Genomic DNA, 6,015 nt, shown 5'->3' on the forward strand with positions numbered 1-6,015 from the left:
TTATTTCAATAGTACATACTTTAACATATATTAGGGGTACAAATCTTATATCATTCTGAATGCCTTGAAATTAAATGACTATAGTTGGAGATTTTGTCTATTGTGTGAATACCAAATATAGTATTTTAATATAGTAATACCAAATATAGTATTTCTTTGTCATTTTTGACAAATACATCCACAAAGTACCATAACCATATGCCACAGCTTTAAAAATGCATCAGTATCACATGCATGTACACTGTAAAACTTTTCACTGTAAATTTACAGTTAAATACTGGCAGCTGGGTTGCCATCCACATACTGTATTTTTACAACACTACTACAGTAAACAGCATTTGCAGTACTCCACTGTAATTACCAAATACAGTATATACCACATTTTACATTATTAAACTTGTCGACAGCAATAAATTGTATTTTTACAGGGAATACTGCTTTTATTATTACATAATTCAAATATTATACTTTAAGGTTTCATAAGAGTAGTCACACTAGGAAAAAGCAAACAACATTTTCTGGGTTTTAAAACATTTATTTAGTTAAATTGCCTTCTGTGAACATGTTGGCTGAATTACTTTTTAAACATAAAATGCAATTTTAACACTTAACAACAAACAGGTAACAGTTAGCACTTAATTAAAGGAATAGTTCACCCAAAAATGTTAATTAGCACATGATTTACTCACCCTCAAGTCATCCTAGGTGTATCTGACATTCTTCTTTCAGACGAATACAATCAGAGTTCTATTAAAAAATGTCCTGGCTCTTCCAAGCTTTATAACGACAGTGAAATGCTGTTTCTTTTTTGAAGTCCATAAAAGTGCAAACGAAATCCCATTCAAAGTCTGCAAGGTTTCGCAGAAGTGAGGACACCTGTAGGCTTACAGTGGTGTTCGTTTTGCACAACTTGGCCAGTTTTCTTTGAAGTTACTTGTCCTTTCTTTGTTTTTGATCCACGTTCAGGATTGATGTCAAGAAAGCGTCTAAAAGGCAGAAAAAAAACACAATTAAATATTATTAACTGAGTGTATATATTTTGACAAAGAGAGACAGCACAAAAGCTGTCTAAAACTGAACAACATAAAAAAAAATGCAATGTAGGATGTTGTGAAAAAAAAAAAAAAAAAATGCAATGTTGGATGTTGTGATCAATAACTGATATTTTTTCCGCCCTGGTAAAATACATCAACTCAATGTGTCTGTTTACATGCGCACTGTCAACTAACTAAATTTTTGGAAGTGGGGTTGCCAGATTTAAAGTTTTAATCTTTTCATCTTCGGGACACAAATGAAGATATTTTTGATGAAATCTGATAGTTTTGTCCTTCCATTGATATCAATATCATTGCAACTGTCAAAGCCCAGGAAAGTGGTAAAAACATTGGTAAATCTATAGCTACAGTGGTTCAACCTAAATATTATGATGCAGGGTTTCTGCACATTTTTTAAAGTCAAATTTAAGGCTTTTTAAGACCCGAAGAAATCAAAATTAATACCATGCATTAGGGGTGTGCAATATTGACAAAATATGTCTCGATCGATATTTTCAAAGTTTTCTTGATAATAATTAGATAACATTTTACTGATTGTGTTTCTGTGCTTGGTGCCATGGCTTGTTTAGGCCTGTTGACAACTGACTGACAAAGATATTCATATTTTTCATATTCTATGCAGTGGTCAGTTTACAGCAGTGACAGAAATTAACATTTTTTATTAAGGGGTAATATTTGCCACCTTAAATTGATTTCAAGGGGCATTTTCACCTATATACGGACATTTGTAGATGTTTCAACAAGATCTTTCACATCTACTGCAGTCAGATTCACCCGTGTTCACTCTGAAGGAATCACTCACATGGCTGGGCACTTGTATGACACATCAAGGATGTTAAGAGGCTAAAAGCAGGTTTAAAACTTGAAGTCAACAGGGTGCAAATTTTAAAAAGAGGATAACACGGTGTAGGCAACATCGATTTTTGTCGTTGTTCTCTGTACTGACAGCACTCCAAATTTACACAAAAATGCACTAGTTACATGGATTATTTAAACAATGTTTTTACTAGCTTTCTGGGCCTTAAAAGTTGCACAGACGTTGCTGTCTATGGGTGGTTCAGAAACCTCTCAGATTTCATCAAAAATATCTTAATTTGTGTTCTGAAGATGAACGAAGGTCTTACAGGTTTGGAACGACATGAGGGTGAGTAATTAATGACAGAATTTTCACTAATCCTTCAACTGAAAACAACTTGCACTGACATATCTTAAAATATATGACTGCCACTGTTTTATCTCAAGATGCACACCAGTAATTTTTTTTTTTTTTTTAATGATACATTATTATAAAATCTGCTTAAATACCCTAATTTTATTAAGGCCTAGACCTGGCTTAAGCTAAGCCCTGTATGGAAACCAGGGCCATATTGTTCATACCAGTAGTCAACATAATAAATACTGTCAAGTCAAGGTTAGTGACACAATTCAGTCTAATATATGTATATATATATATATATATTAGGGCTGTAACGATTCCTCGATTAAAGTCGAATACTCGATTTTAAAAAATCCTTGATTGCAATTTACCCGTGTCGAGTAACCGGCAAAATACCGGAAGTGGCGCATTCCACAGACGAGAGTCCATGAACCGCATTATTACACAGTTTTCTAAGGCTACGCGATATATTTAACTGTTTACAATCATGATATTGTGAAATCACAAAGGCTAAGATTAAGTTAAATAAATATATGCGCTGTTTTTTTTTCTCCCACAGAGAAGCATGACGGTTTAATTATTTACATGCGTGCAGATTGTGTTAAAAGTACCTCAGCTCTGTTCACAGTAAACGCTGCTCCACACATACTCAGTCTCTGCATGTGCTGTTTGTTTAAGTTTCCAATAATGTGCATTTGGGAACGCAAAACCCCGGACGCGTGTTTCATAGTAACTTACTGTCATCATTTATGCGTGGAGCGTCTCGGGTTTCTCAAACTCCATCTCTGCGTGCTGTGAGTTTGTGTGGCTTATATAACGTTCGCACGCATGCTGCGCCGTTTCACAAGATTCGTAACGCAGCTCATTTATAAATCTTCGCCAACACAGGAGAATACATAAGTATGTTTCTGAATATATTCAGAAATATATTCGCAATCGCATATATTCTCATGTGCGAATTGTTGTTCATCGCGATTTCAAAATAAAAGTTTAACCCTTGCACTGCTTGCATGTTTTGACGTGCACATGTTCTTTTCAAGAAATTACGGCAGCTGTTGCATTTCTATCATACAGAAGTGACCAAATATGAAAGATTAAGTTGACATTTGAATTAAATGTTATGTTCATTAGTTATCATATTTACATGGTGTATTTTAACAGCGTTGTTCAATAAAACCCATATGATTACTTCAATACTTTATTTGAACCAATAATTATTGCTTGTTATTATTTGGGTAACACTACAATAAGGCTCATTAGTTAACATGAATGTATTAATCAACATGAACTAACAATGAACAATAACTACATTTGTAACTAACATTTGTTCATAAAAATACAGCTGTTCATTGTTTGTTCATGTTAGTTCATTACATTAATGTTAACAAATACAACCTTTAATTTTAATAATGTATTAGTAAATGTTGAAATTAACATGAACTAAGACTAATAAATGCTGTAGAAATAAATATTGTTCATTCTTAGTAACTAATGAACCATATTGTAAAGTGTTACCTATTTGTCTTTAAGTAATTTTAAAGGCTGTTGTTCACTTGGATCTATTTTTATTACCACAATTTTTTATCCGATTACTCGATTAATCGATGGAATAATCCGTAGAATACTCGATTACTAAAATAATCGATAGCTACAGCCCTAAAATATATATATATATATATATATATATATATATATATATATATATATATATATATATGAGAATGGCAAATATGCCAATGACTAACCTCTGAACAAACTCAAGGTGCTGCCTCTTCCTGGTACTGCAAGCTGAAGTTATAGGAGGAGGCAAACAGCGCTGCCAGGCCAGTGATGAAGAGGCTGTGATCCTTCACACACACCTTGACCTTCCAAACTTAATATCCAGCACTGGTTGCTTAGAGATTGACCTGTAATGGAATAAAAAAATAAATAAAGAATAAATAAATAATATTAATAATTAAAATAACTACTGTGGGTTCCACTGTGGTTCGATGTAGTTGTCTATTCATAGTTCTATGAATTACATTTTTCAACTAAAAATTAAAATTGGTTAGAATGCTAAAATGCACTGGCATATAATTTTGTTTGTTTTAAGCATAAACTCACTTAATTTTGACTTATTCTTTAAGAAAACAAGACAATTTTTACGTGTCTATTAAATGCTTCTTCATGTAAGAATTGTAGAAAACACTTATTAAGAAAAACATATTTTGCAGTGGGGTGAGTAAATGATGGCTTTTCATTTTAGGTTTCATCTACCCCTTTAATGTTTACATACCAGGAAATAAGTCGTGGACTTTCTGGCAAATGTAGATTGCTGGACATCAGCGATGCAAATTCCTGAAACAATTTTTAAAAAGGACAGCACAACCTTGATCAACAGAACCAAAACATAAAACATATTACAAATTAATGAGATTTGCTGAATAATCTCTACTTATCTGCTTGAAGGATAACACCGTCTAACTTCTTTGAATTAGGGAGTAGTTGTAGGACCATGGGATGGCAATCAGGAATAGGCCTACTACATTTGAAAACAGCATTAGGAACATGGATTTTCATGTGCTAGCAAAATTCTGACAACGATTCAAAAGCACGATCACAGAACTGACAGAATTTGACAGCATTTTTTTTTTTTACCACATAGACTATAACTGTAACACTACTTAAAAGCACTTACATTAACAATGGCCATCAGATTACAAAGCCTAAAACGAAAAAAATATATATCAAATGCACGTCATGCAAATAGCATGGTAAAGGTTGCCTATTATATGAAATGTCGAAGTTAACGTTACTTGGTAAACAGGTGGAACAGAGTCAGTGAATTGCTTGCGCGGCCACGTTAAACCGCGTTCGCAAAATCAAACCAAATACGTGAAAACAATCACACAAAACGCAAAAAAAAATATATATATATATATTGGCTTACCGTATCACTCAGTTGAACAATTCTCCATCTTCTCAAACTCTAAATCCCACTTATCGTCACGCGCAGGTTAGATTATTCAATGACAAATTCTTCCATCCGTCTTCAGGTAGCTGCTACCGTTAACGTCGTCCATTTTCTGCTGCGTCACAGGCAACTAATGTTTGAAACACGAACCGAACCTCAAAAAAGCTTTAAAATTGCTCACAGATTCGCAGACATTGTTTATCTTGATAACAGGAATGATTATTTTGTTCAGTTGAATCCCGCTGACAAAACGAGTTTGCCTGTTGTAGCTGCCTAACGTTACTGTCTGCTGCTGCTGCTCGCATGACGCGTCACATTTGAACTGAATTGAGCGCGAAAGAAATCAATCCCACAATGCAATGACTTTTCAGTCAGTATGATGGTAACGAATTTATCAGGACGAAAACAGAAATGTGCTGTATATTTACAGCTGTTCTGTAAAAGATACATCTTAATACTGTATTATGGAAATACAGTACAATTCTGTAAGAAATTCGTTGTAAATTTACAGTAAAGGGTTACAGTGTATGTTTACATACATTTATTAAATATGTTGAAAACAAATATGTATGTCACATATTTATAATTAATGCTGTCCATATATGCGAGAAACCAATACTATAGGCTACTGTAATATATGCAGATATATGGTATCATATATGGATGAACTCAAATATTTTCTTTACATGTTTGGACACATACATGTTCATATATGTTGCAGGCATATATTGTGATCTCAGATAAGTCAAATATATGTATAGATATATGTTGCAGTCATATATTGTGTTCTCAGATAAGTCAAATATATGTATAGATATATGTTGCAGGCATATATTGTGTTCTCAGAT

At 33.4% G+C, this 6,015-nt stretch overlaps 1 long non-coding RNA gene across 1 annotated transcript; it reads right to left on the minus strand.

Moving 5' to 3' along the window:
• Positions 1-784: 784 nt before the first annotated feature.
• On the minus strand, positions 785-5,704 carry LOC311289872. Its single transcript, XR_014627231.1, has 5 exons — positions 5,144-5,704; positions 4,892-4,919; positions 4,490-4,735; positions 3,957-4,118; positions 785-986 (listed from the first exon to the last, which is right to left on the minus strand). It is a non-coding gene; the product is annotated as an uncharacterized lncRNA (long non-coding RNA).
• Between the last annotated feature and the right edge of the window lie 311 nt (positions 5,705-6,015).

The sequence above is a fragment of the Rutilus rutilus genome (assembly GCF_951802725.1).
Source record: "Rutilus rutilus genome assembly, chromosome: 4".
NCBI lineage: Eukaryota > Metazoa > Chordata > Actinopteri > Cypriniformes > Leuciscidae > Rutilus > Rutilus rutilus.